This window comes from Myodes glareolus, chromosome 19 (assembly GCF_982192425.1).
Source record: "Myodes glareolus chromosome 19, mMyoGla1.1, whole genome shotgun sequence".
Lineage (NCBI taxonomy): Eukaryota > Metazoa > Chordata > Mammalia > Rodentia > Cricetidae > Myodes > Myodes glareolus.
In genome coordinates, this window is record NC_142044.1 from 31221274 (window position 1) to 31241727 (window position 20454).

General features: G+C 42.7%; 1 pseudogene; it reads left to right on the forward strand.

The window, feature by feature from the left end:
• The first annotated feature begins 8501 nt into the window (after nucleotides 1-8501).
• On the forward strand, nucleotides 8502-19943 carry LOC125414987 (TOX high mobility group box family member 4-like; annotated as a pseudogene).
• The last annotated feature ends 511 nt before the right edge of the window (nucleotides 19944-20454 follow it).

Sequence of the window (20454 nt, forward strand, 5' to 3'; positions counted from 1 at the left end):
CCTACATTCATCCTCACCTTCCTTCCCACCTAACTTCTTGTTCTCTCGAGAATAAACAAAATGAGCAAACAAACAAAAAGTAAAACCCACGGAGTCCAGCTGGTGTTGGAAAATTATTCCTAGACGTAAGGTCTGCCTTGGAGTGTCGTTGACCTATCAAATGTCACTCCAGTGAAAAAAGCTGCCTTTTCCTCACCAAGCAGCAGCCAAATGTCAATATCTCCCCACCACAGTGCCCAAAAGGAGCAGGAATTTGTGCCCGCCTCCCCTCCACCATGCTGGGATTTGGTCTGGCTCAAGCTTATGCAGGTCTTGTGCATTCTGTCTCGGTCACCATGCGTTCTTACCTGCACCTGGCCTCTTATGTCTGGAAAAAGCTATTTTTTTGAAGTGCAGGAGATGGGGCAGAAAGATTGTAAGACTCGGTTGGTTTTCTCTTTTTAAGTGGGCTGTTTGGATTCAGCCTGGGTGTTTGCAGTAATAGGAGCCCACCAACATACAGAGGTGAGGAATGCAGGCACACGTTCCCTTTCAAATGCATCTGCTGGGCTCGCTGTCTTTTTTTTTGTTTTTTTTTTTTGTTTTTTTTTTTTTCTTTTTTTTTTATAGTAAATTTTATTAAATTATAAAAGTTTCCAATTCCGCCCCCCCTCCCAACACCCTCCCACTCCCCCCACTCCCCCCCTCCTTCCCCTCCGTCCCCCAGGGCAGTCAGGGTTTCCTGCCCTGTGGGAAGCTCCAGCTCCCTCCCCCTCCCTCCAGGTCCAGGAAGGCTAGCATCCAAACAGACTGGATCCCCAAAATCCAGCATATGCAGAGGAAACAGGTCCCAGTGTCATAGTCAATGGCTTTTCAGAAAGACCCCGGGCCAGCCACAGTCAGAGAATCCGGCCAAATTCCGAGAATCTGTCTAGATCACGTCCTCGTTCAGTCCCAGTCCGGCTGGCCCTGGTAAACTCTCATCAGATCCGTTCCCTTGTATCAGTGGGTGATAGCATCCCTCGCATGGGCTCGCTGTCTTTATTCCAGCTGCTGTGACTCATCGATCCTGAAGTGAAGTTACAGGCAAAGTGACAGAACCTTTAACAGGTAGGGGAGCTGCTCGAAGGTCTTTAGTCGTGGTGGGGTGCCCTTTAAGAGGTTTGTGGAACCTGGCCTCCATTTTGGTCACTTCTTCCTGCCCACAAGTTTGGCGGATTTACTCTGGCGTGCCCTCTCACCACGCTGTGTCTCCTTACCACAGTCCCAAAGCAACGAGACCAAATGATTCAAGAAGAAGCCCCTTAAATGAGGAGCCTATGTAAACTATGATAGGAAGGTGATCAACAGAAACACTGTGTGCCTGGGACTATCAAAACAGTCTCTGGTAAATGCCTACAAAAACCACTGCAGAATTCTCCCAGTGAATTATAGAAACAAGGTAGGGACTGCATGGGTATGCTGTGCTCTATGGTGTAACTGGCAACAATGTTCTAGGGCTGTGCCGAGAGACACACACAGGCACACATCCTGGTGTGTTTGTAAATGATGCAAAACAATAGATTGCAAGGGCTTAAATGCTTGTCAAAGCCCAGGAAAGCTGAAGGAGCTTAGAGGAAAATGAGATGATCTTTATTCAGGAAGGCTGTAGGGTCAGCAACTGGAGAGTGTCCACTCTGCTGCAAGAGCATTTCTCTCTGTAATGAGAAGTAGGTCCCCAAAGGTTGAGCACAAGCCAACAGCCCAGAGGTAGAATGTCAGTTGGAACTGTTGGTTATTTAGAGGCCAGGCTAGAGAAGAGACAGAAACATTTTTTCCCTCCACACACTGCCTTGAATCACCAGGAAATCAGACACAGTCAGGCCCTGATTAGGGCGCTTCAGTTGCCAACTTTTCACACTTATGGTGGCATGAAAGCAATATGCATCTTGGAGACATTGCATTTTGATTCGCTTTTTCGTTTGCTTGTTTTGAATTAAAGTCTCACTATGTAGCCCAGGCTGGTCTATAACTTGTTTTTCAGACTAAGGTGATTTTAAACTTGTTGGGATGTGCCTGCCTCTGCCCCTCAAGCTGAGATGACATGTCATGTGTCACTAAACCTGGCAAGAATTAGAGTTTGAATTTAGATCTTTTCTGGGATAATGACCCGCAGCTCCGAGTCTGTCGGATGTGAGGAAGTCTTCTGAATTTTGATCACCCCCAGGTTAATGCTAAGCAGTGTGATACCCTCTCTGGAAAGTTAGCAGGGGATGTGAGCTGCAGATTCCAGGTAGTCATGTGGTCAGAAAGGGATGAAAGCAAGACTCTGCAGCATGCTGCTAGTAAGCTAGACAATGGGTAGCCTAGGCGCCTTGAATACCTTCTCTGCCCAGTGACTTTGCATCTGACAATGGATTTTCTGAGACTGAATGCTAAGATGAGCCCAGAACCTTTTGTACTACAAGTCAGATACTCACACTCTGCATTCTTGCTACACAAAGAATACCCACTAGCTAGCTTGACTCAACTCTTTTGATGACTCTTTTAATAGAGGAGGGACAGAGCTCATTACTTGAGTACTACAGCGCCTATTTCTGAGTCGTTGGGCCTATCCTAATAGAGAGGATGACATACAGGTAAATCTAGAGGTAAGACTCCAGTCTTGTTAGTAGTTTTCATTTGCAAATTATAAACAAGTGTATTTTATGGTATATGGTGGCACACACTTTAATCCTGGAACTTGGGAGGCAGAGGTATGTAGGTCCCTGTGAATTCAAGGCCATTCTGATCTATATAGCACGTTGCAGGCTAGGGCTCCATAGGGGTACCTTGCCTCAAAAAAAGTTTCAAGAGCTTTAATATAAGACATTTAGACAATTTAGACAAATATCCTCAAATAGAGCCCTGTTTCATCTCCCCTTTCCAAAATAGGGCAAAGTTCTAGCTTATATGTTCATCACCCAAGACTGAAGATGGGTTAAGCTTGTTTACCTGAGGCTCAGGACTTAAGGAACAATTCTGAACAGAAATCCTTAAAACAATTTGTAACTCAAAGAACCCCCCCCATACATAAACACACACACACACACACACACACACACACACACACACACGTGGATTATACAGAGATCTATATCTTGTGCCTAATATGAATTAGGAAAACAGTGTAAAAAAGCAAGAGCATTCTTCAAGCATGATCTCATTCTCCCACCAATTTCCCAATACATTTGGCCAGTTCTTTGCACACTCATGCCCTTTTTAGTTCCACTTGTAAAACTGAAGTTAGAACAATGTAGAACATGATAGAATATGTAGACTGTGATTCCTACACTTGGGATCTTGTTGCTTAGAAAAAAATTATAATTTGCCAAAGAAGGCTTTATCACCAGACACATAAAGAGACTGAGAACCCTTCCCGATATTGTGCTCTGAAGAATAACACTGGAGTTGACCTGGGTATCTGGATCAATAACAGCAAAACTTGATTCTCGTTTAAGCAGGCATCCTTAAGTGAGAGGGTTCAGTCATATTTTTCCTCTCCCTAGTACCACCTCCACACACTTCTTTCCAGTTATAAATAAAGCTCTATAATTGCTGTCTAGAATGTCCTATGAGTCATGTACGTATCCCAAGGCAGTTGTACCTGAAGGTCAATTGTAGCCTAAAGTCTTTGATGAGACGAACAATCTTCTGATGAAAAAAAATCCATTATGAAGACAAACTCATAAGTGCTGACAGGTATCTTAATAACTAAATCCTGACTGCTTACAAGCAAACACATTTTTAATTGGACTTCCTTGGAGATCGCCTCCTCTGTGATGTCCCGAGGAAGGTTCCTGTTTGGCATCCTTGTGTGAAGGGCACTTCACAACTTTGGGCACTAATTATCCTCTGAGGAAAGAGGACAAAGCCCTCAACCAGCAGCTGGTTGCACAATATAGGTCAACTCCCTAGAGCTGGTATTTTGTTATTTCAATTTCTTCAGACTCATTATCAGGAGGGACCTATGAACTCTTGATTTACCAGGTCCCAGATGAACGTTGGGACTCACTGTTCAGTAAACTTTCCAGAACCTTCCTCTCCAAGGGCAAGAGAGAAATGACAGCAAAACACGGCAACAGGAAGAATAACTTGGAGCCACAACAAAAGCAAAGGATGCGTACACAGAGAAGCATGTGTAGCTTAATGACAATGTTGTGATATTTTGGTTTTTGAAGAAAATAGCAACCACATTTTTGCTTGCTTCCATGGGTCAGGAGTTTAGATGCAGTTAAGCAGAATGTTTCATCAGTGTCCCACATGATGTCAGCATAGGCAATTCGGGTTGGAAAACGTAAAAATAGATTCACTCTTTTTTTTAGGACCAAAATATTTGATATGAGTTGAAAGCCTCCCTTCATCACTATTAGAAATGTTTCTCTCGAGTTTGCTCTGTCGTAATCTGTTTTCTTTATAAATACGGACCCCATACACATGTCAAATGTTTGAGGTCCATATTTATAAAGAAAAGAGGCTTATTTAACTCACTGTTTTGGAGGCCAGATGTTCACAATAAGACAGTACCTTTAGCAAGAGCCTCATACTGTCTTTGCAGCATGCATGACTGATATCACATATTGGAACACACCTGAGAGTGGCGAATGGGATGCATAGAAGAAACACGTGACCACTTGGTGAGAGGAGAAGCAGGTGTGAACAAAGGAAGCCAGATGATATTATAGTAGCCTCCTCTCATGTGGGCAGTCTAACTCTGTAAGACCCAATGCACTCCCATGAGATGAGCGTTGTTCTACCCCGAGGGTGCTGCTCACCAGCCCTAAGCATCTTTTCCTAAGCTCCACCTCCACAATGATTTACAGATCATAAACTCCAGGTCCATGATGGTTTACATGGATTGTCAACGTGACAGGATCTGGACTCCCCAAGCAGACAAACCTCTGAGCATGTCTGTGAGAAAGTTTCTAGATTAGGGTTTTGTTTTTGTTTTTTTTTGAGGCAGAAAAAAACCCACCAAAGCATGAGGGGCATTATTTCATGGGCTGGCGTGTCATACTGAGTATCTAAGTGATCCGCTGTATCAGCTGTGATATGAGCATCAGCTTTCGTCTCTCTGACCATGGACAGAATGGAACCAGCTGCCTCATGCTCCTGCCAGTTATGCCCCTCCCAGTCATGAAGGGCTGTGCTCTATAGTAGTGGTCCAAGATGAACACATCTTTCTTCAAGTTGCTCTGGCCAGACATTTTATCACAGGGGCAGAAATGCTAATGACTAAGACAGTCTCTAACCATTCTAGCACCTCTGAGTGCCATTCCTCTGGGAATCAAACGGCACACAGACCGTTGAGGGGCAAACTGTAGCACGTGCCCATCAAGCAGGAATCTAGAGATGGAAGCTATCCTCTGGAATGTGCATCATTTTTGAAGCTCTTATCTGCAGTCTCTCTGTAATATCAGTCTAAAGAAGAACATTGAGATGTTGAGGATATCAATAAGAGGAATAAAAGGGAGTCTGTTCTACTCACTGAGGGCTCATGATGGTTGCCTCTTAGACTTCTGCTTCTTTGGTGGGAAGTAACTTACGTGCTTATATGACAAACACATTGGGCAGCTTCCATCAATTTTCTTTCTTTGGCATGCATTAGGGTAGAGATCTTGGCGTGTCTCAGGGTGAGATTCTTCTTTCTCCCTAGTACACAGCATGATGGAATGTTAACCATATGTCAATTACGAGCCCATCCTTCAAACCTACTGCCCACATGTAATGTCTCCACTTTATCTCATTACCCACCTGGTCGCAGACTTCAACAGCTGCTCCGTTCCCCCTGAAGGGTCCACTTGTACCAAACCATTAGTGAGCCATGTGGATTGACTGACAATTATGCAATGGTGAAAATTCACAAAGCACAACCCTCAGCAAAATTAAGGCAAAAAAATATATCCCTCGTTACACATTTCTCTTTCCTAATTCTATTCTCTGCAGGACCTCTGGGAGAATGGTTCCCTCTCCAATTTCCTCCCCTTACACCCAGGTTCCTAGGAAACTTTCTCATCTCTGCCAGATAGTCCAGATTATTTCAAAGTCATCGTTTATATTCTATCCAAAGTAATTCATCCCCTTCTTCCTAAATGATCAACATTCCTTCGTATTATTTTTCTCTCTGTCTTTAAAACCCCCGGCCTTTGAACACTATAAGGAAGGAAGGAGAAAGAATGTTTTGACTTGAATCTAATCGCTTTTCCCACCATCACCATCATGAATTAGACAACAGCATGATGTGAGGTAAGAAACTGCCCCAGGGTTTCAGTTTCTCTGATTTGTTTGCATACTTAATTATTCTACAGGCAGTGAGAGTCCCAGTGTGTTTCCAATGTGCAGTCCTAGGTATATAATGGCCGATACGTCTACATGCATCTAACATTTGGGTACATGCATACATAAATAGACTCCTGTGTAGAGGGATGGCAATAGAAGGAAATAAATGACAGAAAATTGGAGAAATTTCTTTAGTCTAAGGACTCCAGTAAGTTTGGGACATTTATGCTAAGAAGGACTCATTGTCTTGCCAAACTCTTGATTTCATCCTGTCTTCTTTATGCTTCCAAGAGAATCAGTTCAAGGAATGTTAAAATAAAATAACAGTATGAATAAGTCTAGAGTTGCAAAGACCTTCAAATGTCTCAGCAAAATATAGTGAGCATGGGGAAAATGGTTCACTATAGTTCAGAGACAGGTTGAGCACTGATTGTTCTTAGTGGGGCACATTGTTCAGAGGTGTCTCTGAGGACACAGTCAGGGAAGAACAGCCTCTTCTGGATTCAAGTATTATGGAAGAAGAGTAGTTTAATAGAGTCATGACTTACACACAAACGGAAGGAACTGGTAAGTCGGTATCCAGAGGACACAGAGCTAAAAGAAAAGAGAAATGGTCCCTGTTGCACCACCAAGTTGTATAATTTAGACCCAGGAAGGAAACTCAATATTACAAACAAGTCAGGCACAAGAAGTAAACTCACAAGGGAAGCTGAGAAGGGGGTTCTGGAATGAATGTCTGGTGAGCAGGAGCATTGAAATAACTGTGGCCTTAAGTAGCTGGGAAAGTGAATTGGTTGCAAAAGACCACAGGTAAATAAGATCTACTAGCTCTCTTCATGCCTGTTCACTACTGTATCTGATCCCTAAACCTTCTAATGCAAGGGTTGAACTTTATTTCTACCTCCAAGTACTTTCCTGGCAGTTCTTAAGCTAGGACCACAGTGGGAAGGGGAATGAAGGAGCAGAGCCCCGCGCACTCCCAGGTCAGGGTGGGTTTTATGCTCATCTACAGACTGTCTTGGAAACACTGACCCTTCTCCACCACTCCTCTTACAAACCATTGTTTCTCCTGCTGCCATCTTCCATGTCTGATTATTACTCAAAATCTCCAAAGTCAGATCCTTCACCTCTCCATTTTTCTAGTGAACACTAGTGAGATTGCACATTCCGTTCTTGGCCTCTGAAATCTCCCTCCACAATTTCAATGCTTGCCTGTGCCCAATGTTTTAGAGGGATTAAAGAGAGGATGTGCATGACTCTTCCCATGAACCCACTGTGTCAAAAAAGCTAGAAATGTTAGCTGAAGAGACAGGACTGTCACTGGTTTTTTAAAAATCATCCAACACCTATTATGTATTTAATAGTAAAATTATAATGCCCAATGTTTATTGAGAATTTTATACATTCTTGCTATTGTGCTGAATTCATTACAATAATTACATATTTTATCATTGTATTAGCCAGTGAATTATGAACTGTTGAACTAGTATTATATAGGATGAGACTAATGAGTTTCCATTGTTCTTGTCTTGGCTCCTAGACAGTCTGAGATCATGCAGAATTCTATATGCTGAAGGTATATCAAATTAATAGAATTGATAGGTAAAACATACTGATTTTAAAAGATGAAATTGTATGTTTCTAGTTTCCAAGTAAGAAAAATTAATAAGCACAATAAAGAATCAGTTGAGAGTTATAGAGTGGGCACTGCAACATGTTATATGTGCCATCCTTAGTCAAGAACACACAGCAGTGAATGGATAAAATATACTCAGATTTGCCTTGTCCGGGGTTTCAATGGCACATATACACAGGAGATAGGTCTATAGTTTGTGATAGGTGGGAAGTTATAACTCAGACTGTAGAAGGCTGGAACCAAAGTAAAATCTAAATTCTTAATAAAAAATAGAATGAGAAAAATTGCAGTTTCAAAGTGTAGGAATTTAAAAAGTATCTCGCCCAACAAAGCTCTATGGAAAATTAAAGCACCAGCCCATCAGTACATTGGGGAGTGGACTCCACAATGCAAGTTCAAAAATCTCAGCCTAGCGTATTAATTTCAAATGTGATCTTTGGGTTATAGCATCCCTGAAGCCCTTGATGAGAGCCAAAACAAAGTGTTCAGGAGCATGGATTTGCTCCCCAAATACACATATTTCCCACAAGACAAAATTAGCTCTCTCAGAAGATGAATTAACGAAAAGCATGTACAAATTACACGAGCAATGACTCACCACAGGAGAATTTCAATGATCCTGGTTATCAGGGGACCCAACACTTCCAAGACATTTAGACAACAGAACAGTCCAAAGGGACTTACGCAAAAAGAATGTTCTAAACGTATTAATCAGATGAGCAGAAGAGTAGTAACTACGAGGAGACAATAAGACTTTTAAGGCAAGCTCTGTTAATGTACAGGATAAGAGACTTGAATGACTAGATGATAATAACTGAATTCCTGAACTTAAAAATCTACCATGTCAGTCAAATATCAAACTAGATAGAGCTGAAGAAGATGAGTGTGGACCTGGACGACCAATCTGAAGAACATAGTCAATGGATCAAAGAACAAACCCATGAGGGAGGAAGAAGACTGTCTGCTGGACAAAGCAAGAAAATCAGGCATTTCTAGTATGATTTGTTGAAGTCAAAAGATTGGGAAAAGGCACCATTCAATGATATAGATACGGAATTTCTAAAGTGGATAAGACATATCAGAATGCAAGTCCTCAACAGTAGGTGAGTTGACAAAGTAACAGATAAGAAGGTGATGGAGCCAGGTTCATCCTGAGTGTGAAATCCTTCACTGCAAACAGCACATCAGCACATTCATATTGCAAATGCATCTTTGGCATCCTCCTTGAGGGCTCAGATCATGACTAATCCATGGATCCCTTAGTGCTATAAAAATCCTGCAGATCCTACGTGGCCCAAACCCAGTTCCTGAACTGTGTTTTATAAAAAGCAATTTTACCACATGATTCTCTTTTCAGGGTGGTGAAGGATAGAAGAGTTGGGTTTTGTGGTCAAGTAGGTTTGAAAACACTATATGTGGTAGATCTTTTCATTGAGCTAGTAAATATCAGCATATTAAACTCAGTGACTGGTCTGGAATGATGATCTCTGACTCTATAACCCATTCCCTGCTAAATATCGAGAGCTCTTGCCTTTCATAGAACTATCACAGCTCTAACAATTTGAGACAAGAATACATCTTCCAGAGAGTTCCAGCATTATGGAGAACATTACTCCCTGAGGTGGCCATCCTTGTTTCCATATAGCTGTTATTAACAGAGTTATTTTCTATATGGAAAGGATATGTTTTATATCCTTTGGATGGCTAATAATTATAACCCAGCTGGTTGAAAAATGATGATGGTGGTGGTCATAATGTGATGATGACAGTAATGATCATTACGAAGGTAGTGATGACGGACTGAGTGAAAATGATGATGATGATGTTGATGGTGATGCCAGTGATGATGAGAAGGATGGTATTGATAACAAGCACAGCTGAAGATAAGCCCTTGGCTCTACTCTGTCCATTACCTGCACCCGATCTTATAATCCTCACAGCTGGCCTGCATTTGGGCATTTGTTACTTTCACTGTACAAATGGGGAAACTGAGGCTCAGTAAGCTTTATTAACTTAGCCAGGCTCACATAACTTCATCATGGCAGAGTTTATCTTACCATAAAACTTGCTCCTTCACCTCTGATGCATACTGCCTTTCTGAGCAGCAATGACCCTGGACACACCAGACAAGCTGGAGATTAGCTGACACATTCCTTCTTTTAAGAACATATGCTGTGGGATATTAATGTCCAAAACAGAGATCGATACTCTGTGATTGCAATGTTTGAATCAAGAGCATGTTGGCACATCTTTCACAAGTGCATGTCCTCTAAGCACCTGGAGGGCCATTTGTACATTTAATGTACATTAAAACCATCTGCACATTCTGGGTACAATAATCAACAAAATAATTTATGAACACGAGGTGGCTCACAGATGGAGAAGTGCTTTGCTTTATATTTCCTCTGAGGTTTAGTGACCACCTGAAGCACTGTGTTGAGAAGATTCCGGGAAAGTCCTCAAGGAGAAGCATAATCAATAAGAAATGCCTGGTGAAAGAAAGGAAGGAGGGAGCTGTGGTTATAGGTGCCAGGCATTTGCTATTGCTGTTTAAGGAGAGCAACCTGTATGCGCTCGGAAATGGATCATCTTTAAATTAATGAATGAGTTAATATTGAATGTTATTAAAAGTTGGAGACCTGGATCCAAATTTAGCATCTTCAGATGAGAGTGCACTTCGCTGCTCACAGCACAGTGCAGATGGGAAGGAGTACTCGGCTCATTCCATCACTTCTGCGTGGCTGTCCTGGCTGAACCTAACAGAGACGGCATCAGGAAGGAGTGGTTTGTTTGGGCTCATGGTTTCAAGGGGCTTCATTCATCATAGTGGGGAAGGCACGGTGAAGCAACTGAGCTCGAAGCAGTGAGAGTCCATGTCAAAACTTACTCACATAGCTCTGGACCAGGAAACAGACAGAGCACAAGAGGAACTGGTGGCCAGGTAAACTTTCAAAGGGTCTCTCCTAATGACCCACTTCCACCAACTGCTACATGGCTCCCACAGTTTGACAGTCTCTCCAGAAAGCATCACTTTCTGGGGAACGAACATTTAAAACATGAGCCTGGAGGTGTGTTTCAGACTCAAACTTCAGCAACAAGCTCATAGCTCTCAACTAACTTTCCAAGACCTGAAGCTCCTTTGTAGTTCTGATGGGATCTTGATACTTAATGACAGCTTACCCCTTTCTAAACTCCCCAGAGTTCAACAAAATGTCTCTGTCCAACTAACTGCTTTGCTGTGATGTGGGATGATTCCAGGATACCCAACACTTTCCCCTTCTCATCTTGCCTCCTTCCTGCTGGCTGAAAACTCACTCCTTTCAGAACACAAATGACTGAGGAAACACACTCTGTTCGACCAGATCGTGCCTCCCAAAGGTGGCAGGTTTGCATCACGACTTTACATAAATGCTCTTGGCACTGGCAGTGGGCGGTAGGCAGGAGGCTGGCTCTGCCATGAGACAAATATAGAGCTGCCATCCTTAAAACTCGAGCAAAGACTAACCCTTCAGGGAGATGCCATGCAATAAATAATTTTTTGCCACAACACATTGCTTCCCTTCGCATAAATTTAACACCCCATTCTCTGTACAATATGTGATCCTCCTGCTAACTCTCCATGGACAGAAATAGCTCTGGTGAGATGTGATAAAAGGATAAGTGATAGAAGGCAAGGGAGACACGACACGCCGAAGAACTTGACCTTGATGCCAGCTCTTTTTGCAGACTACATCATTTTCTGATAATTAAGAACATTCAAAGAGTGACAACAATGGGGCAGATAACACATCTGATGGAATCCCCAGAGCGTGATGTGAACTCTAGTTCTAGGTTCTAGAATGCTGGTTTCCTATTTGTTCTATACGGCGCTACCTGGCTGCAGGCTTCCACCCTCCTTCTCCTTCCCATTACAGTGGTGGACATAGCCCTCACCCTAGATGTGAAGGTCAGCCTAGGCAACACGCTCAAGAGCCAACCTTGCATCCACGGAAAGGGTTCTGAGAAAGCTAACAAAAGTAGCCAGCTAGTTTTCCTCCGGTCTACACATCACTGCAGTTTGTCATTGATGCACATATGCAAATAAATAAATAAATAGATCTATGTTTGGAGTGTAGACTGTTAGATGTTTCAAATCTATTTAAGTCATTTTCCTTGTATTTTGTTTCTCAGACACGGCCAAAAGGCAATAGACAGTCTTTAATTTGGAGGAGTACGGCATGTTCCTTTTGGTTTGTGTGATGTTGGTGGTCTGTCTTGAAAGAATCCTGCCTCCCTGCAGAGAGAGGACACCTGGTTAGGTCAGTTCATTTTCTTAGTATTTTGTCACTGCCGGAATTCAGTAACATAATTCTCAAGTGTTGTATTCCTCCCGTCCGTGTCGTTCTGAGAATGCCACGTGCTGCAATCCATCTTCTGGTATCTATAGCTTCAGTGCGACCACACAGTCTGTAGATTCCATTCCTGGAAAGTGGGCATCGGGACAAATTCTGAGAGAACAGACAAATCACACTGTTAGCCGATTCTAGGCATGGGGTTTAATGGCCAAGGTGAGAGAAAATGAATAACTTGCATAAATCTGGCCACGGGTTTTCAGGTTTCAAGTGACAAAGTCACTAACTTGGACAGAAAATGAAATCTATAGGTCCGTGTGAAAACCAAGAGTAAAAGGATTCCAGAACGAGTTAAATCAAGGACAGCAAATGACATCATGAGCTGTCGCTCTGCACTGTGCTCACTATCAATAAGCCTCTCCTGATCTGGTAGCCAGTGTGTGCCCTCACAGTTTCTGGCCGAGGTTATTCACACTGGCCATCTGGAAGAAGCAGGGCACTTCTGTCCCAACTGCTCCAGTTCTAGGAGTGACTTAGATTTTCCCAGTTCACATCTACTAATCCCAAATAATAACTTACACTAATTTGTAGGTATCATTTGATCATATGAAACCCAAAGAAATAGATGAATGGGCAAACAAGATAGAACTAAACCCCAGGTCTAATCTTTCTAGACAAGCCTATAGTTGCCTAATATGGTATTATGAGCAGTTATAGTCCTATGGCCCCACTGCTTTCTGCCACCCAGTCCCTGCCCATGTATTGCCATTATAGGTCAAACCGTTGTCCTGATGGCTTAGTCCCACTGGAACTTTACTCTCCTGGATGTCAAATGTGTACCCTTTAACTCTGAGTCAATGTTGGAGGATTATAGAACTCTGGCCTTCCTATAGGATGAACAATCTGCCAGGTTGGAATAACTCAGTTACTAAACATCTTCACTGTTTCTATGCCACATCAATATGCCCAATATTCAACAGTTCCAAAATTTTCCTTCCCAGCTTGCTCTTGCATGAATGCCCTCAGTTGCCATGAATAGCAGTATTCTATTTCCAATTCAAAAATGCAGAGGCCATTTCTGCTAGCCAAAGTTCTCTAGAGAAACCTTGGCTAGCAGGAATGGATAGAAAGGGTACGTATTAAAGGGGATTTAGTACACTGGCTCATGTGATTCAGCCTGGGTAGTTCACCAATGGCTTTCTGAACGCTAGAGAGCCTGGAAGGCTGGTAGCTACTATTTCCTTCAGCTGGATGTCTCTGAAGTCCCCATTTAGTGCTGATGGCCTGCGGGAGGATTCTTCATAAACGGGCCCAGAGATGGGTCTTTTAACTGGTCCCAGATCCAATCAAGTAGAAAATCAAGATCAGCAGCCGCACCATCCTTCACTTTGCTCATATCCAGCCAGTCGCCCAGTTCTCATCAACTCCCCATAGCTTCTTCAGCACAGTCTACTTTCTGTCCCAGCACGCTGACCTAAGCAACTAGCATCTACCTCCCTGATCATACCCTGTTTCCAAGATGCACAACAAATTCAAGCTTAAGTTGAACTGGGCAAACCTGCATATGGTGTGCTCTAAGTGTCCCTCTTAGTCTTAGCCTCCATTTGTCTTTCTTATGATTAAGATTTTTTTAAAAAAAAAAATTATTATGTGCATGTGAGTATATCTGTGTCAGGGTATATGCACATGGGTACCGTTGCCCACAGAGGTCAGAGTCATCCAATCCCCCGTAGCTGAAGTTATAGGCAGTTGTGAACCATCTGATATGGGTGCTAGGAACTGAACCCGGATCCTATATTAAAGCAGTAGGCACTCCTACTTACTAAGCCATCTCTCCAGCCTCTACTCTCCAGGTGTTATATTCAACTTCTTCAGAAAAATGTTTGGTGGGAAAATTTTATAGCATTCTATTTCAGTTCTTTTTATACTTCTATAATAGAATACCTGAGGCAGTAATATGACCAGTTTGAGCTTTATCCTCAAGACTGGGCCATCCAAGCTTTGAGACGATGCCTTGAGATCTTGATGCATCATGATGTAGAGAGAAAGCATCACCTTGTGAGAGACCATGAATGAAAATAGCAAGAAGTGGGCAGGTATCACCCTTTCAACCTATGCTTAGGGTAACTAGCCTATTGGTCCGGTCAGCCTTTGGCAGCCTCGTCACCTCTTACATGTCAAATTCTCAACACTGTTGCACTGGGGAGTAAGTTCTCAGTATATGAACTTTGGGTAAAACTCATTTTAATTTACGGAGCTTGATAGAGTTAAAATTTATAGAATGTATCACAACTGCGAAGTATCCATTGTCTGCATTGCTACTTACTTAATATCTGCCTTTCCAGGGAGATTAATTCTATAAAATGAACACCGTGTATAGTTTTCCCTGTTTCTCTCAAACCCAGTTCCCCATGAATTAAGGACCAATAAATATTTAATGAATTAATTTATGAATGAATGCCACGATACATTCAAGCGGTTTCTAAGGCCTTTCTAAATATTCATTATTCTGGAGGGTCTCAAAGGAAAGCCTGTGAGCATGGCTGGAGCAGACGGAGCTTAAAACACTGTCCAGGAAATACCTCACTCCTTTCTTTCATTGTCCTCCTGTTAAACATTGGTCATCGCTGCTCAATGTTTCCGCTGCGAATGGGGTCATCTCCAATGCTCACTGTGACATGTACTAACTTGTCACCAGAGAGGCCATTGGCTGTTGGGCTGCATTCACTAAGTCACTTCATCTCCATTTCCTTTTCAAGCCCTTTCTCCTCTATGGAGGGTGAGGGAAACCATTCATTGACTCGATTTATCATCATCTATTAAAAAAAATTAAACCAATAATTTAGGGGATAGTTTTAGATCTTATAAAAAGATTCGCTAAAGGGATTCTTTGAAGCACTAGGCTCTCTAAAGACATTTAAAATTGGATTTGATTTACAAAAATTTGTTTTGCACGTAAATACTCTAGAATGTATTGATTGCTGTAAGTGAGCTACACAGGGACATGACTACCTTTAATCTTTTATAACAAAGGTGGCAATTAAAATGGCTTTTGCTAAGCAATTTCAAAATTGAAAGTTCGATCTCTTTCCTGGTTTTCCCTCGCTCAGAAGACTCCCTACTCTCCCTAGCCTTTCCCCCTCCTAATTAAGGGAAGGAAAACTTGTATTCTTGGTAGAATCCAGTTTCTGATAGAATCCCATGTTCTTCTTAGAAGCTGTAGAAGCCAAGTTCGAAGTTTAATTTCATTTGGTTACCCTCTTGTTAATGCAGTGCCTTTTAATGTCACTTCTCAGAGGTGCTGTTAGAGAAAAAGTCATTGGTTAGTTACTAAAAAGTGGTCGTTTACCGTGGTGTCTGATGAATCTGTATTCCCCAGCCCTATTGTCATTTTCACACCACAAAAAACCCCAAACTGCCTTTGTTTGGGACCTGTTTGCTTGCTTTATTTAGCCTGTGGTGTAAAGTGCCTAATAAGAAATCCTGACAATAGTTTGCTCCATCTCTAGATTGAATTTCTTTATAGATTCACCTCCGTAATTCATTTCCCAACTGGTCTTGATCAATACAGCTTGGCTCAGCTTAAGGTTAGAGAAACTAACCATAGTGCTGATAGGGTGCCTCAAAACACTGCCTTCATAAAGACTCTCTTTGATAGTAACCTGCCACATTGACCCACAGCCTGTCCCAAAGTCTGGGTCTTGATGCCTTCTAAGTCCCACAGCTGTCATTGTCTTGTTCTCTTTGATTCCATAAAGCCAGAGACCAGAGAGGCTTTTACAAAACCAGCAGGCGTGAGGATGCACGTGTAACGCACACTAGGATACCTGAGTCCAGACGAGGCTCTGCTGCAAACTGGCTGTTGAGTTCCAGTGAGTGACTAAACCATTTTGAACTTCTCTTTTAGCTTCTGTATTTTAAGACAGCTTGGACTGTTGATTCCTGGGATTCTACTGCTTCCCCTGTGCTTAGATTGTGCAGGAAGAAAGAGAAGCCTGGTTTTTCAGTTCAATGGCCATCACTGGAGCAAAAGTGATGGAAAATCCTTGTTTCTAAATCATGGAAACAGCAAACATGCTCTGCCATGAGGATTCCCAAGCTGCTTTTCAAAGTTCCCGGTTTTGGGTACTTGGCCATGCCTCATCATTTCTCTCTGGCCCTGCTTCCTTCTCTGTGAAATGCTGGCTTAGTCTGCTATTTGTCCCTTAAGAGGCAGCAGCACTGACAGAGGTCGCCAATATGAGTAGCACCGTGGAAGCTAAAGGAGATGGCAGAGAGGGCACTATTAATCAGACAGATGCTGCATTGCCAGAGGGCAGAGGCATGAATACCACCCTGGAACCTCATAGTTCTGGCCTGCTCTTCATTTTTTCTGCTGTGGTTCATACTGGGCCAGAAATCATGGCTTGTTTACAAGTTGGGTGCAGAGACTCTTTACTGTGGGCAGCGACACTGATCCTTTAGGGAGGTACAGATTTATCCAAAGAAACTCAGCCAGCCTGTCCACCCCACCTGGATGAAAACAGCAATACCCACTGGCCAACCAATCACATCTCTCCCTATCCTATCAAGAGCACTTGGCTTACAAAATCTCAAGGGACAGAATCAGTCATGAGGATGACCTGACGTCATACCCTTTCAGGTTAGCAGAGACAGTCACAGACGATTCAGTAAGGACATAGCATGAGGCAGGTTGATGCCATTAATTTTATTCTTTCAATGTTGTCACTGTAGGACTTGGGTTCTGGGAGTATAATTATACTCAAATTATATATAGCAATGATTTTTAAAATATTTATAATGTCCTACATTCTTACTCCGAGCAAAGTTTTTCTCTGAGCATATTCCATAAATGAGTCTGCTTGGTATGTATGTTCTTTGCAATATCTCTCTGAGGTGTTCATTTAGTAACCTTTCTGGAATGAACGGGCAAAGTGATGAATTAATACAATTAAATAATGAACAAGTGTTGACTGCTTTTTACTTACTAGGTACTCTGTTAGGCTTTGGAAATTCAGATATGAGCCAAATAGCCCAGAAGGCAATTCTCATTGACTTTAGAGTCTAAATATGTTGACCTCCATTTGAAAACAAACAAACTGAAAATACAGCAGATGAATTAACTTGACCAAGGTCACATAGCAAGATAATGTCAGGACAAGAGAGAGAAATAGGTTTGACTTTGGCCAGAATGAAGTAACTAATATAGACAGACCTTCCTGACCCAAATGTTGGTAAGAATATAAAAACTGTATGATGATAATGTTTCTAGGCATTGGACATCAAGCAACTCAGAACCAAAAGCCTGGAAAAAAAAAAAAAGGTAAGAATCTCACAAGATGAACCTCACCTTTTTTACCTTTTTTCTGCCTTTCAGCTCAGGGGTGCTTTCTCAAGCTGCACATGGAGAGGTGGGGTCCAGTGAAGAGATTTTGCTGAGCTGAGAAGGCCAGCGCCAAGTCAGCTCCAGAGAGTACTAGATTGTTCAGAGCTCCTAACAACAGGGATGAGACACATGTGTGTGGAAGGAAAACACCGTGTGTCACAGCCGAAGACAGAGGCATCTATGAGGTAAAACCTAAAGTGAAGTCACCAAGGTCATGGAGAGATCAGAGATATTAGCGATCCAGCTTAGCAGGAGTATAGCCCTCACTGAACACGTTAGGTATCCAGGTGAGATATAGTTTCAGAAAAGATGAGATTATTGAATAAAGATCAGTTTCTAGAGCTGGAGTCAGTCTTGAGAATAAAGAGCACAGGCTTGAGAGATTATAAAACTGGGCCTGGAGAGGTGGCCTAGTAATTAAGATTGTTTGTTACTCTTCCAGAAGACCTGAGTTCTGTCCCCAGAACTCATGTTGGGCAGCTAACAAACAGCTGTAATTCTGCCTCGGGGGAGCTGACATCCTCTTCTGGCCTTCATGGGCAACTACACACACACACACACACACACACACACACACACCCAACTACATAAAAGATTATACAGGGCACTACAGGCTTACAAATTAAAGCCCAATGCCAGGAATGGGATATCATTTTTGGAGTTGTTAGCCAGTGAGGACTCACAGACACCTCCCAAACATAGCAGACTATTGCCAATGCTATTGGCTCCCCTCCATAACTTAAAGGTAAGATCCTGTTGCTAAAGACACCATATAGTTGAATTATGGAACATGGAGAAATTAAATTGGAACTCACCTGGCAGCTTCACACCACTGGCTAGCTTTGAAAATTGTTAACATGAAAGGAAGGCTTAAGAGTAAGCTATAACCTGCAGAAAAATAATCAATGGATACAAACCCCAAGATAATATAAGCATTGAAATTTGAAGACAGAGAACTTGAACCAGCTGTCATAAATACATTTAAGGAAGTTGGGAAGAGTTTCCCAGAGGCAAGGACAATTACCTGATAATCACTGGGCCTTCATAGCCTTTCCAGTCAGGGCCTGAGACATTCGTACACTGAGCTTAGGTGATAGGGAATTTGAATCCCACCTAGCTCCTTGGATTCTGATCTCTTACTGGCTTTCAAGTTGTGGTTGGCTGCTTTGATGGCAAACCCTTTCTTCACACGTGGCAGCTGCTCAATGTGGGGTCCAGACATTGGATAGGCACGGCCTCACGGAGCAGGGCTGGGAGTTCCTGAGTGGAGATTTGACTGTGGATCTGGATCTATAGGAACTCGGCGTGGTGCATCACCTGAAATTGATGTACAAATGGCAAAAATGGTATCTAACTTAATGGAACATAATCGGGTGACTAGTACTGGTAAGTCATACTAAATTCCCCATTTGGTTTGAGCTTAGGAGGTGACACCATCTTGCTACCTGCCCAATTATCTGTCTTTCAAGTACTCCTTCACCTACCAATTCACTTCATTAAGATGGTGTTGGTGAAATCCAGAGGCAACTTCCAGCCGGAAGACAGGGGTAGTGAAAAACAGGCAAAAAGCAAAAGGCTCCAAAGAAGGAAAAAAGAGAAACCCTAATAAACCTCAGAAGCCAGTCTGTGTGTGTGCGTTATTTTTTCATGATGCTCGGGCTGCCATCAAGGGATAGAGCCCTCTTGACGCCTTTGGTGAGTTTTCAAAGACTGTGGCTTCTAAGTGGGACAGTCAGAGAAAGCAAAAATGTAAGCAGCTGCTGCTCTATGCGGCTCTCTTCATCCTCCCTATAGCCCCTTCCATTACAACAGAAATCTCAGCCCTCACCTCAGCAAGTTACTATTCTGCAGCAACTTCCTCCACTTCAGGTCCTATGTACGACCTCCATCTGAGAGAGAATCAATTTACAACAGCCACCACAGTCCCTGCAGAGCAAGGTTGTGCCTCCACCCACTCTGAAAATGCAGGCTGTGGAAAGCAATCCTGAGCAGCCTATGACCTGCACACCTGAAGCCCACATGGTAGAGACTTCTCCTGAGACAACCTGGGCAATGATCACAGATGCTGTTCCTGAGATGGAAGTCTCCTCTGATGAGTGTTGAATTGGCGAGTGGGTCCCCTGGGACGCTCTCACCCCAACCTTCATGTGTGAGGCTTGGTGGTGAGAACCTGCCTGTTATCAGCAAGGACTGGGGCAACGAACACTGCAGCAGTGAGTGCAGGGTGAGGTGATGCAGGGATGTGTTCCCAGCCTGGGTGGCCACTAGAAACCCAATCTCTGACGTTTGTGAAGTGGCCTTTCTTCTTCTCTAAACCACTGAGGATTCATCTGCTGGACACGAGTACCAGAGCCTTGTTTAGAAACACAAGTTGGGCTTCTGATAGTGTATGGCCTCTACCCATGGTCCTTCATGCCTCTACCTCCAATGTATTTACTGTAATTTGGAATTGCTTTTTACTTGCAACTGCAAGCAAAAATACCAGGTTGATAGCCCAGAAAAGGGTGAAGAGAATGCGGAAACAAATCATTGGTGGTTATTAGAAGAAGCGTGTTGGTAAAATTATCGGAGGACTTGCCTAAAATGTTATTAAAGTGACGGGAGAGTGCTTAGCTTTAATCCTAGGAGAAAACATTGCTGGGAGAAGGGAGGCTTGAGGTTACAGCTCAGTGGTAAAGTGCTTTGGTTTTAATCCCAAATTAATAAATGAGCTTTAAGGAGGAATGAAAATACTGATGTCTTTAAAATAGAATGTCCTTTTTAAAGGGAACTGTTATCAACCTATACAGTGCTTTAAGAACAGAGATTTGGGGGGCTGGGATTAT